At 35.4% G+C, this 14,982-nt stretch overlaps 1 long non-coding RNA gene across 1 annotated transcript; it reads left to right on the forward strand.

The window, feature by feature from the left end:
- The first annotated feature begins 4,534 nt into the window (after positions 1 to 4,534).
- Positions 4,535 to 9,173, forward strand: LOC138917341 (uncharacterized). The gene is made up of 2 exons (XR_011425198.1): positions 4,535 to 4,618; positions 5,474 to 9,173. It is a non-coding gene; the product is annotated as an uncharacterized lncRNA (long non-coding RNA).
- The last annotated feature ends 5,809 nt before the right edge of the window (positions 9,174 to 14,982 follow it).

Raw genomic sequence — 14,982 nt, forward strand, 5'->3', positions numbered from 1 at the left:
ATATCAGAAGGTAAAATTAATGATAGAGATAAGGACATTAGAAAAAGCCACAGCATGGCTACATGACAACATGAAAAAAATTGATGAATAGCAGCTTAGGAACAGTGACATAGGGTTCAGATTTAATTTGAATGGTGAAGGGCATCATCCTGTTGAGCCGACTGGACAAGGGTAAGCTCGTATTGGCACATGGTTTGATGTCATCGTGGGTGACATGGAACAGTGGTACAGTGAGAAAATGACAGTGGCATTTTGAAGACCAGAAAAATAAAAATTTGAGGTTAGCCCTGAATTAGTTGCTTTTTGTTTGGCAGTTAAAGAAACACTACCCAGTAATTCTGAGATCTAAAGTTTTTTTTCCTATTAACTTTTTAGAAGTAGCCTAAAAGGAAAACAAAATTGATGGCAGTGATGTGGGGTCATGTTAAGTGTAGGTGGCAGATAGACAAGTTTGTGAGTGAAAATTTAATATCTGTATAATTTTATCAGAACAAAAGAAATGCCATCATAACGAGATGCACACTACATCAGGAATTTCAGTACCATTCACACAACAAACTTGCTTCCTACACCTTATTATACCAGTGCTCATGCCATCTCAAAGAAAGGGGATGGATTTAAATAGAGGACAAAATGATCTTTAATTTTACTTAGAGATGAAGAAGCTGAGGTATGAAGGGCGTATCAGAGTAGGCAATGCTTTCTACAAGAAATTCTAAGACATCAACAATTAGGTGTTCTCAACAGATTGATCATAATGTTTCATTAACTCTCAAAGCCGTGTATTGGTTAACATCCAATCCAAGTCAGCAACTTTTGCAGTTGGATCTCCCGGCCATCGACTGTCCTGTCTTTACCTGCATCGGAAACTGGCTCTGTCATGGCCAGCAGTGCACATGTCCCACCCGAAAATGCAGTCAAAACATGTAAGGAAAGTCGATCGCTGCTCATCATCACAAAGAATTTGGAAATCCTGACTTATTTGTTTTCCTGTGGCAAATGTGCTGGTGAAGATCCGAGGGTGTCACTTCACCACTGAGGAAAGTAAGACAAGAAAGAGAAACCCTCTCCTTTTAATCACCTGATGACACATCTAGGAAACGAATGCTGGTTTTCTGTCTCTGTTTTAATAAGCCTGATCACAGCAAATAATCAGTTTGCTGCCTTATTCTCCTTTCAAGGGAGAAATACTGCCTATATTTTGATTGAATCTGAGAAGGGAAATGTCTATTTTCGGGGGGAGAAAAATGAACACATGTTGCAAAATGTAAAATTTGCATTTTTCTCTCATGGGAGGGACTAAAACTAGTAAAATTATAGGTCTTAACAACACAAAAGTGAGAAAATAAGATATTTAACAAAATCCTTAAAATGCTATAATATTGAACCAGTTACCAGAGTCTGGAAACAAATCCATCTACATATACGACAATAAAGATTTGGTGATGCTAATCCTGGGAATTTAGTATGTGAGTCAGGCCTCCCGTTTGATTTGAAATGAACACATTTAAGGCCTGGTGCATGTGACTGTCTCCTGGGTTATGAGCGAGATGGAAGCAAGTGTACACTTGCCCAAGGCAAGTAGACCTCTCCAGAACTCCCCTTCTGACCATTGAAGAATCACAGTCACAGCATGAAATAATCAGGTCTTTGCTCATAAAACAACCACATTCATATTTCTCTACTCCTGAAGGACTAAGAATTGATTTTTAATGATGAGCAAGCAATTTTGTCTTTGAAATAGAAACAGGGTTTTAAAAACTTTTATTTCAGTGCATGATACGTACCCGCTCTCCATGTCCATCTCTACAGCTATGTGTGAAGGGCTCAGTGCTGTAGCACCTAAGTATTTTATATAAAATAAAGGAACATGCTAAGATCTTGCAAGTGTCTCGAAGAGATTTGGGCAATAGTGGACATGCCCCAGCATCACTTGACTTTTCTTCAACACAGTATCTTTTTTATCAATTACAAATGGAGAAGTAATACACAGACAGGAAGTACAGGAGTGGGAAAGAAAAACAGAAAAGAACACAGAGTGTTATCGAAAATAAGGAAAGCAAAATACCTAAGACAGTAAAGTATAGGCAAGAAGAGTGCCTGGACCGGAACGTTTACATGTGACGAAATGGTAAGTATGTAGCCAACTTGATTCTGTGCATTATGTAAATTTACGGTATTAAAATTTGTACTCATTCACTTTTTAATCATTTCAACCTCATTCTTATATGATAAACTTCTTATCTGGATAGAATTTAGAGGTCCTATTTCATTTTTTAAAATTTACGAAACAAGGAAATACAGAGATTAAAGCAATTACTTTCATTTTTTTTGGCAACGAACATTTATTAATGTCCACATGCACAACCGGAAACAAATGGACTTAGAGAATAAATAAGAGCTCATCATTCTAGAAGCATGGATAAAAGTAAACCAAGAAATAAAGATAGTGAAAATAAATACAATATGATTACAGCTGATTTTCACTTTGAGAAAGGGGTCACTGACTAGCTTATCATAGGAAGGATACTAGCGATTGTTGAGTGGTTTCTAGGGAAAGCTGAGAACAATTATGGGGGAGGGAGTGAGGGTTCTTACAGGAAATGACCCGCTACTATGCCTCATGTAAAAAACTGGAACAGCAAAAATAACCAGTGTGTTTCATATGCTTTATCAAGAAAAAATAGATTTTCACCTAAAATGTTAAGTAAAAGAAAAAGCATGTAATATCAAGGCAGACTGTCTTCATTTTGCCCTTTTTAAAAGACTTTTCTTATATAAGGCAAGAGAAGAACATTTTAATGTTCTTTCAATTATACGTTCTCCTAAATCTTAATCCAAATATAGATCAGTTGACTGGTAATAATCCATCAAATTTTGGCTGTATGGATGGCAAAGTCAATTATTAAGGGCAAATGACGTGGTCATGTTCCAAAAGTGATCCTGATATTTTGATTGTACAATAAATCTGATTTCCAACTCTTTCCTCAGTTTCCAGTGTTCAGGTAGACAGACAGTTTAGAAAATCCCATGCCACTCAACATTCCTCCACAGTCTGGAAGGAGCAGACAGGAAACTCACAGGTCATAGGATTGTCTACCAGCATTCAAATCTCTGCAGTCTGGCCGAGGGCAGAGCTGCATTCGTGCAGACAAAGGTCCTCAGTTCTCACCCTGCAGGACTAGGCGACTGGAGCCTTTGCTCCTTAAGACCCACTCACATGTGTCAGTGACTGAATTCTTAGGGACAAAAGACATTCCTGCAATCCTTTTACTAAAAGCAAGATTCTGGACTAACTGTACGGAAACAAGATGGGTGAGCCTTTAGAAATAAAAAGTAAGTGCCCTTAGCTGTTTTAAAAAAACAGCGTAAACAGCTTATTTGGTTTTATATTATGCTAAATGTTGTGCTAGAACCTATAAAGAAAAGAGAAACTACCTTGTCTCATGGACAAATACCATTTGCATAGTTATATTACAGCAATGAGGTGACCATAGGGGTCCAATAATCAGAGACTAGGCCGTGGGCATGAGCCACTCCTCCTTCTTTCCATTGTTTGCCTTATCCACAAAAACAAACTGTGCAGCTCTCTTTTCCTAAGTTAGATAATAATTCAGTCTATTTACACATTGTTTACTTTATTTAATAAATCCTCATATCTAAGGATTTCCCAAATTATTGCTAAACAGAAAAGAGTAGCAAAAGGTAAATATTTTCCTCTTGCATCTAATCTTTTATTAATCTGCATACATGAGGTTCCAAATATATACATGTAGATCGCCACATATGTATGTGCATAGAATGTATAAATACATATATATTATACATGAATGATTTATTACAGAAATATCAGTGTTTCTAGATTACACTGCATACTTGATGAGCTGTCATTAGTGCAGAAAGGATACATAGCTTTTCAACAAAAGAAAAGAATGAGGCTGCCAGAGTGTTGCAGTGGTTTGGGCTTTTTTTTTTTTTTTCCAGCATCCATCCCTGCCAATCTCTGCACTGCCAGTAGGGAAAACCATATCCATGGCAACCAACCGTACCATTCCAACCCACATCAATGACGCCTCCAATCTAAACTGTCAAATATTCTATGCACATCATGTAAAATAGGTCTCTTTCCCCTTATACCTCTGTGCATCTCGTTTCCGTGGCTACATGTTTATGCAAATGAGAATTGTCCTTTCTCTCTCAGGTTGATTGAACACTGAATTTGTTTTGCACCTTGGCAATGCAAAGCCATGCTGTCTTGCCACCTGGTCTACCACATAATTGCAAAAAATTACATTATAATGATAACTGTCCCCAAATTAGCCTGATAACACCATCTACCTGCCTTGTGAGCGAAAGAAACAGTGTGCAATAAAGAAGGATGTTAAAACAGAGTCGAGATAGGGGAATAATGTTTAATTGGCTCTCCAGAGTCTACTAATTTTCAGAATTGGAAACCTAGTGTTTGATTTGTTCTTTTTAGTCAGTGAGAAGAAAAAATATCCTTCATAAATTCTGAATGACAAATTTGCCCATCCTCTTTTGCATGTAGTTCCAGCATCCCAGGGCATCTAAAGTGTCATTTCCTCTCTGGAAAGAAAGGAAGCAGAAAACATGCTAGGTATGTATCTAAATTTCCACTCAGTATCAGCTCTAGCTATAAATTTCTCCCAATCCCTGCATGTGCCTCACTGTTTTCCCCAGCCTCCTCCAAATCTTGGATCAATACCTTTCTTTTAAAGTTAAGATACAGGATTTTTACAGGATGACACATATTAAAATAAAATAAAGCTGGGAATCTAAAAGAATTACCTTCTCTCCTCCCCGTCTCCTTTAATCTATTACTTCCCTCTAGACTATGTCCTGAAATAATTTTGTTGTGGTGGTGGTGGGAGTGGTTAATTTCTTTTTCAGAAAAATCACAATTAAACATTTTGTAAATAATAAAACAATCGATTGCTTTTTATTTAGTTCGTTTTAAATTATAACTTACATTGATGTGGTGACTTTAACCAGGACTTTTTTTATGTTAATTTTTCTACAAAAAAGAAGGAAATGGGCAGGTAAAAATGTGGCACGCAGTGTATTTCCCCAGGGTGTAAGTGACAAAATAAAAGATACTAGATCCTGTTATGATAAATGTTAAGGGTATGTTTTACTTCTCCGCCTGCTTAATACCTTTCTCCCTGCAAAACAAATCCTTCAGTATTTAACAGAACAGGAACAATGTTACACAATTTCATGAGATTTTTGTCTCAGATTGATCTTTTGAACTTTGTTTATATAAACCCCCAGTTACCTTTGAGTAGATTAGGGGGAAGCAGAAGGTTACAAAGGTGGGCAAGATCCCTTTTCAATCTAACAGATCATCTGTCCATGTGTCCTGGACAAAGATTAAAAAAAGGGAAGTTTCCAAAGCCAGATTCTTAACCTATCTTTTCTGCCATCTCCTTGTCCAAACTCTACCCACCTTTAGGCTTCAGCTGAGGCCCCACTTTCTGCCTGACTAAGAAGATGACCAAGTGATGACTGCCTTCTCTGACCTCTTGGCTCTATCAGCACTGTAGTACCAGCATTTCTCAGACGCCGTTTCCTGTTGGTGTGAATTACTCTCTGACAAGATTGTAAACCCCAGGGCAGGGTTGGGGGAAAATAATTTCAGACAATTCTTTTGTATTTTGGATCCTTAAAGTGAATAGTTTGCTCACTTAAATGCAGTATCACATCTTGATTGTTCCTGGGTTTAGGTCGAGACATTTAGGCTGTGAATAGCCAATTAATATGCCTCAGGTCAAGGCAGGAGAAAGGAAATCAACTTTTTGTTGTGTTTACTGTGTTCAAGAAATCAAGAAATCATGTCAACTGTTTTACATATGGAACAATAATCTTTTCCTTGTTAAAATTTACTTTTAAATAACAGATTATATTTTGAAAAGCAAGAATATTTGAAGGAGAGGACACGACGTCCTTAATACTTCCGTTTGATTGTTACATCTCTGCCAATAATGTTCTTTCCTCAACACTGTTCTTGGCTCTTTGGGAAATTACTAAGGACATTCAAGACCTACTTTTATAAAGATTACAGTCAAATAGGATGATAAATATATAGAAACACAGGTGATACAAACAAAAACTATGTCTCAATATCAGTTATGACTGTTAATATTATCACTCCAATGGATTTACCCAATCTAATATATAAAATTTCCAAGTATTTTGGAAGGATAAAAAGATGATCATTGGAGTTATGTTCTAGAAAAAAAAAGTATAGATGAATAGTTTGAATCAAATTTACCTGAGGAGGGCAAGTATTTAAGGATCTGACTTTCTCATAAAGTCAATTTTTTTAAATCTGGAGTTTGTACATTTGGACTATCCCCACTAAGTGTCAGTGTTGGAGCTTGTCTTCCTCTAAATAACCTTTCTCTGAGCACAGGAAACTTTCTTTCAGAATTTCCTTCTATTCAGGCATCGGTTGCTGAAGCCACCTTATTTTCCCTCCAACTTTGCCTATGCATGTGAAGTGAAATGGAGAAATGAGGCATCGCCCAAAAAGCTTGTCTGAATTCTACAAGTAAAAAAAGAGGAGTTTATGCAAATAACTAGAAATTGCCTCTTCTCTTATCCTGTTTTAGTACCTACACAGTTTACACTGCCTAGAATTTTCCTATGAAGGCAGATTTTTTTTATAATGCAGAGAAAAATAAACAACAAACAGAAAACAAAAAAATCCTTCAACCAAGACTACCTACTTACTTGTGAAGCGATAATACTATTATCGAATAAATAATAATAGTAAATTCTTATGAGACACTATGTTCAAAGCACTATTTTAAGCCCTTTACATAATTTAAATCATTTACTCCTCGCAACAGTTTTATAAATTAGGTACAATTATCTACCATGTTTTACAGCTGAGAAACTGAGGCCTTAGAGAGGCACCCAGAGTTATGCAGCCAGGACGTACTTGATCTCTCAGGACCAGAGAATCTTGCTGTAAAGTCTCAGAAGTGTTACCCTTTTCATTTCTATGCCATATGACCTTTTGAGAAATATTTTTACTCTCAATTATCACAATAAAGTTGTATCAGTAAAAAAATCTCTTAAAATTGTAATATTCCAAAATTCTGTCTTCATAACTCAAATTCCCTTTCATTTAATCTTTCCAAGCGTGAAATTTAATCTTCTCTTGGGGAGAAAAAGCCCTTTCTGAAAGACTTCAAAATTGGAAATATTACTTCTGATGCCAGCGATGATTTAGAAGGCCTGTGGTGATTTTTTAAACATCCAGACGTGTGTTCGTTCCCTCAGTCAGTTGGTTAACAAATAGTGCACACTTACTAAGTGCCAGCACTGTTCTTGGCTCTAAGGATTAGGCAGTGAGCTAAAGAGAGCCCAGGCCCTCCCAACACCCACATTCTAGAGGGAAGAGAGATTAGAGTAGAACAGATATCAGATGGTGAGAAGGGTTGCAAAGAAAAATTAAACAGGATAAGGATATGTAGAACAAAGAAAAGGAGGCTTCTCTTTTATTAGGCCAGAAAAGGCCTTTTTGGTAAAGTGACATTTGAGCAGAGACTTGAATAAAATGAAGGAGGGAGCTCAGGGACAGGAACCAGCTCCCCAGGTTTAAGGATGTTAGGGTGGCTGGGCAGAATGAGGGGGCATTGCTGCAAGAAATGCCGTCAGTGAGGCAACAGATGCTCACATCATGGAGGGACTTGCAGGAAAACTTTAAGTGCTTTCTCTTTTACTCTGAGAGAGACAGAAAGCCATCTGAAGGTTTTCAGCAGAGGAAAGATAGGCACTGACTTATTTTGTAAAAGACTCACACGGACTCAGAGTGACATATAGATTAGAGGGCTGAGTGAAATCAGGGAGCTGAGTTGAAGAGGTTTTGTCCCATCCTGAGCAACAGGTGATGGGGATTTGTACTGGGATGGCAAGAGGCGACTTGTGAGAAGAGATTGTTAAACTAGTAAACTAGTAGATTTATAATATATTAGAGGTGTGATGTGAAAATAGAGGAGTAAAAATGACTATTCTAATATAAAAAGAGAAAGTTTTATTCTTAGGTAAGAAATTGTCTATAGGTAAAAATGGAATATTTGAAATTAGTTAAAAGTTAGAAAACAGTCAAAATTTTTTCTCAGACTATCTGAATTTGGTAGATACTCAAAACAATTATTGGTCATTACTTCTTCATTGCCAATGCGTTTTTGGCACTATCCAAATCTTCATTGAAGGTGCAGCTTGACAAGTTAGCAAAGTTCTCTCTAACTTCCAACGACAGTCCTCCGCTTTGAAACACCCTCTTTTCTCACTTTTCGAATCTCAGAAGTTCTCTCTTTTTGTGAACTTCTTAAGCCATTTCCTCTTAGTCTTTTTTCAGGCTCCTCTTCCTCAGTATTTCTTAACTCTCAGCTCTTCCTTTGTATTTTTGTATAAGCCGTCTTTTTGTATCTATCACTCTACTTGGACCAACTCCAACTTTTGGGGCCAGCTCTGTGGCCTGGTGGTTAAGTTCACATGCTCTGCTTTGGTGGCCCACGTTCGCTTCCCAGGCACAGACCCGCACCACGCATTGGAGGCCATGCTGCGGTGGTGATCCACATACAAAATACAGGAATATTGCTGCAGATGTTAGCTCAGGGTGAATCTTCCTCAGCAAAAAGAAAAAACAGCTTAAATTTTATCCGAATCCTGATGACACTGAATTCTCTAGTCCTACACTGTTGTTTGGTAGCCACTGACCACATGTGGCTTTTGAGCACTTGAAATATGGCTAATACAAGTAAAAATGTGCTGTCAGTGTAAAATACACATTGAATTTTGAAGACAGATGAAAAAGGAATGCAAAATATCTCAATCATTTTTGTATGCATTGTATGTTGAAATAATTTTTTGATACATAGGGTAAATGAAATGTATTCTTAAAATTGCTTTCATATATTTCTTTTACTTTTTTAATATAGCTACTAAAATATTAAAAGTTACAGATGTGCCTCACATTATATTTGTATTAGGCTGTGCAGCTCCGGCCATTGTACCTTTTGAGCATCAGACTTAACCCAGAGCCTGACACATAATATGTTAATAAATATTTATTGAATAAGTAAATGAATGTATAAAATGAAAACTTCTTATAAATTGGAATAAACTTTACAAGAAATGTGCAGGTGGTATACAAAATTTATTGAGAGATGTTAAAAATGATCTACTTATACAGAGAGAGCATGTTTTGAATGGGAGAACTCACTTTCCTAAGAAGTCAACTGTTCCTAAAGTAATCTGTACATTTAAGGAAGCTACGCTCAAAATCTTTACTATTTTTCTTTCGAACTTAACAAAATGATCTTAAAATTCAACTAGCAAACTAAACATGGGATGATAAATCAAGAAAGATTTGAAGCAAAGAATAATTATAGGAGGATACAGCTAATCAATTTTCAAAAGAAACAAATTATAAACCTTCAAAATTAAAACAATATGAAGTTTGTGCCAAAATAGAGAGATCAGTAAAACAGAACAGAAAGTTCAAAAACAGACGAAACTACAAATAAGAATTTAGTATATAATAAAGGTGGCATTTAAAAATCAGTGAGGGAAAGATGTATGATTTGATAAAAGGTTTTATGGCGACCAGTTCTCCCCTTGGCAAGAAAAAATTTAGAGCCCTAAGCCACACCTTAAAATAAAATTAATTCTCCAAATGGATTAAATATAAATACAAGTAATAAAATTTAAAAGTACTAGAAGAAAATAGAAGTGGAAATATATAGGTGAAGAAATTCCTTTCAATCAAGACTCATGGCAAAAATGGAAAGATCTAACTAAATAAATATTTTAAGACATTTGCATGGAGAAAAAATACCACGATCCAAATAAAGAAGTAAATGACAGACAAGGAAAAATACAACCTTGTGTGACAGAAAGGGATTAATGACTGTAATGTATAGAAATCTTACAAACTGGTAGTACAAAGAACATTTAACAGTAGGAAAGCAGGCAAACGATAGGAACAGGCAAGTTACAAAAATCAGAAATACAAATGATCGATAATATACGACAAAAAATATTCCATCTTAGTAGTAATCATAACCATGAACAAAGACCAGATACTTTCTCTATGAGGCTGTCAAAGAATTAAAGAAGGAAAATGCACAGGATGGTTGAGACTGAAAAGAAATGGGCTCTCACAGATTTCTGGCAGGAGTAAAATTAATAGAAACTTTCTAAAGTGTAATTGGAAGTAATGTATTTAATTCAGAAATTTTACTTCCAAGAATTTTTTTCAGTGATCAAATGGATTCAGAAAAAGAGAAATGTGAAGCTATGTATCAGATATTATTTACAATGGGGTAGAACTGAAAATAATTTAAATGAACAGCCATAGGTTATTATTTGAATAACTCATACAACCATAAAACGGAATTCTACTTAATCATTACAAATGACGGTGTCGATCTATATTGATCAATATGTAGCATGTCAATGACATGTTGCTAAATGCTAAAGGTAGTTTTCCCAAAAGTATATCCACTATAATTCTATTTTAAAGATACATGTATTTCATCTATACACATTGAAAATAACCTAGAAAAAATATTGTCCAAAATGCTACTAGTGGTTATATGCTACTAGTGGAAATAAGGCTAATAGTGCTAACAGTGGTAAGATTATGGGTAATTTTTTTCTGTTTGCTTTTTTCTTTTCCGCTTCTGGTTTTCCTATGTAAACATGAATACTTTAAATAATTTAAAATTGCAAAAGACAAATACATATATTGAAAAATTATGATTTATAGAAAGCAAGAAGCTTTAGATGAGTTGCTATATTTATATTGTAGGACCTTGCTTGTGCCACATCCCTTTTCTCCTTTCTGACACAGTGAAGCCTCATGTCCAGAAACTCCACAGCACATCTCTGTAGGTGGTCACATAGGAGCCCATAGACATCCAGTTCAACTCTGAGGATAGCGAGCACTGCCATGCTTGCCCTCAGGAGAACATGGCGGCATTGGCATTGTCCCATACTGGGTGCCCGAGCTTGAAGGAGAGGTTGTTCTTAATCCCTTACAAAAAGGTTCACTTGTTGTTTCCACGTGCTCTTGTTTCAGCCTGGTCCTCCTTGTTCTGGGAGGAGAGCTCAGCTTCAATTCTTTATTCTAATATTCAAAACAATAAGAGTTTTGCTCATTTCAATAGCCATTCGTTAATTTATTTTCCAAAGAACCTTGGGAGCCATGATGCCTGTCTCCATCTTTCTTCTCACGTGTTAGGAAAGTAAGGTTCAGAGACTTTATGTGATTTTTTCCAAAGCAGCAGCATAAGGATCCAAACGCAATTATTTTTCTTTGAAATCTGAGGCTCTATTTTATTTTATCACTTGGTCTTCCACACTTGGCATTGAAAGTCACAGCCTTTAAGTAACTAGCAAGAAGAGAAAACCCAAACACTTTTGATTATAAATTACGACTGATAAGAAATTATAAATAATTACTTCACAAAATGTTTTCCAACTTTTATTTTTATTTTGCACAAAGAAACAGCATGAAAAAGAAGAGAAAGGAAAAGGATTCTTTAAAATTCCCCAGACTATTTTCCAAAAGCTACTTCTTGCCCAAGAAGTTCTTTTCTCAATTACTTGGCAAATAAAACTGGAATAAACACGGTGTGTAATCTACTGATTTATATGTATTACAGACAGTGTACTAGAAAGAAAACACTAAATTAGAGGAAAATATATACGATACAGTGCTGCAAAGTGTACCACTCTTCTAATTCATCTAGTATTCTTCAAGTATAATGAAAATCATCATTATATTTTTTAAGTGATAATATGGATTGTATCTTAAAAGCTAAAAGAAAGGTGGAAAATGGTCTAAAATATCTGTAAATCAAATGTTTACAGCTAAATATTTTATAAAAGCATAATTTGGTGTAATATTTTTCTAATTCTGAAGGGGCATCCTAGTGCATTAACATCCACCCATGCAGCAGTGTCATGCTCTATGAACATCATTGTCAAAATGTCCAATCAATTTGCTTGTATTATGAATCACGCCCTATTGCTATTGGTTTTCTGCACATCAACATTCAACTAACGGACTCCAAGTCCTTGTTATGTATGTGAATCTAAACTTCCTCTATATACAACTTCTGCAGAAATAACTGAACAAGAGAGCATACCAGTCATATTACTTTCATGTTTGAAACCCAAAAGCTGCACTCTCTGGGTCAATGCCAAATGGAGATTTTTCTGGTAGGTAATATAACTTTTCATTACTAATTGGATCTGGCATATGCTCTTGCAAATAGTCACATTTCTTTTTTCTTGATTGATTCTTAAATTAGTTGTCAATGCAAGGTCAATAGTGACTCCTCTCAGGTCCTCCAGCTGTGGGGATTGGTCAAGAGCCTGCTGAAATGCTAATCAATTTGATGTTATTTCATTTGTCTTCTTCAAGTTGACAAAAGTTCACTGACATACAGACCCACGGATCCGCATGCTGTTTTTAATGAGTTATAAACATTTGTTCTCATTAAAATAATATGTTTTAGAAAATTTGGAGAAGAAAAGAAAAAAAATCACACAGTCATCATAGCAACACAACCATTATTTGTGTTTATTATCTTCTAATCTTTTTATTAATGAATTTTTTAAAAGTATTTTATATTTAAAAGAATATTTGTCAATCTCCGCCCCCCCCCCTTGGCCTTTAGGTACACATAATTGCAGGAATCAAAATTCTTCGTTCATGACAACATTCTCATTAGTGGTTCAAGCATGTACTTATTTGAAATACAATAAGATTCCTTACAAATTCACCACCATTCCTCAAAAAAGCTATGAGCTTGACAATAGCCTACATCAAACACTGTGTCCCCCATTCCTCCCTCTGCCTTCCCTCACAGAAGAGAGCAATCGTTAAAAATTCTACTTTTATCATTCCCTTATTTCATACATATGAAATACATATATTATAAATATACATATTTATTGTGTATATGTATATATACTCATATAAATTATAAATTGTATTTATATGTATATGCATTATATTGTGTACATATATATATTCATATATAAATTATAAATTGTATTTAGATGTAATCCTAAAAAGTATATATTTTATTTTTGACTTTATAAAAAGTTTACTATACTGCATGTAATCTTTTGGAGTCTACTTTTCTCTTTAATAATCTTATAAAGACTTATTCATGACATTGTCTAGCAGTCTACAGCATTCATTATGACTCTGTATAATAAACCACTGTGAACATACCACACTTTTTTCATCTATTCTCAATTGGATGGGCATTTGGGTTGCCTTATTATATTCTTCATGACTATCAGTTTTAGCAGTTTCATGATATTCCATCAATTTCATTAATCAGTTCTTTTTTTGTTATTTCGTTGCATCTAATACTTTATGGATCAAGGTTGAAGTGAGAGCCTTTGTATTAATAGATTTTTCTACGCTATATATTATACCTTAGATAACTATTATCAGGTCAAAAGATGCTAACATAATAGATATTTCCAATTTGCATTCTAAAGGATAACTCCATCAGCAATTGTATAATTACTAGACAGCCCATAAGCACTACCTCATCCATTCTTTGGTGTTAATTTAAGAGATATGTTTTGCCTTTAGGACTCACTGACTTCAATTAATCAATACTGACATATTATAGAACTTCAAATCTGGAACCTTATCTCCTGATCTGGTAATTTTTCATTTGGTGGACACGAAAGTAAGGCGTTAAGAGTGAAATGATGGCTTATCACCTGGTTTGAAAGTCTAGTTCAAAATTCTGAATGACATATATTGTCATTGTTTATTCTTACTAAAGTGATTCTCAACTTGCAATTAATGAAGCTGAAGCTCAAAGAAAATGAGTAACTTTCCTAGAATTATATAATTTTTCATCACATTATGTTGCTTCCTAACTGATCAAACATAAAATAGACCATCAAAACTTTTCATTTCGTTTTCATTTTTGAGTGATCTCTTTTCTATATTCCTGTAGGATTTATGATCCTGGCCTTACAATATAGTACTTGAACATGCCCCAGTGTTGTTTTTTTTCATGAGGAATGGTCCTTTCTTGCCTATTCTTCTCCCTTGAATTTATCCCTCACAATGTGTTGCACAGTGCTAGGCCTAGAGTAGTTTGTTAATATAGACCTCCTGAGCTGACTTGTCAGAAGTTTTGGTCTTTGTACATTGGAGACATTGCCTTATCATTCCTCTAAATTAGAGTAGTATTGATTATGTAATTTTGATATCTCATTTTCATTCTTTTTTCATATTCCATATGTTCAATAATAACATTAACTAACTGTGGTTTGCGTCACATTGTGGCATAATGTGCATTGCTGTGCTTGTCCAATTTATATAAATTCTTTCATGCCCTCACAAGGATCACATTCCTTAGCCAATGGAAACAGTAATAGGGAGATTTTTTTCAGCCTCACACGGGATGAGAACGCTTCCCAGGTATTCACGACACACAGCCGCTCTCTTCTCAGTTACCGCAACCACAGACAATTGTTGTTCAGTCTGATTCACCCTAACAAAGCAAACACATATTTAACACTTGGTCTTGATGACTAAAGTCAGCGATTTTACCCAGCATAACTGCAAATTCCCACCCTTTTCCTCCACGCCCGCAATCTGCATCTCAATTGCCTGATGAGTGCTCTGCTCGGGTCATTTTGCCCACTCTTGTAAACAGTTGCCAATCTTTGCGGCCCTGTGCAAAAATAGACCCCTGGATGGGTCATTCATTGTGTGTCCAAATACTGGGCAAGTTTGTAAAACAAATTCACGTTTACACTTTTGTCATATTCCTCCTGACTTCAACCTGGAACAATTAGCTTTCCCTAGGTTTTGTTAAACAGGAGTATGCCCATATATAACCTATTTATTCTTCCTCTTTTTTCTCCTGATAGAGCAGTTTCTTTGACTAGAAGAAG

This window comes from Equus caballus, chromosome 14, assembly GCF_041296265.1.
Source record: "Equus caballus isolate H_3958 breed thoroughbred chromosome 14, TB-T2T, whole genome shotgun sequence".
In the NCBI taxonomy this organism is placed as follows: domain Eukaryota; kingdom Metazoa; phylum Chordata; class Mammalia; order Perissodactyla; family Equidae; genus Equus; species Equus caballus.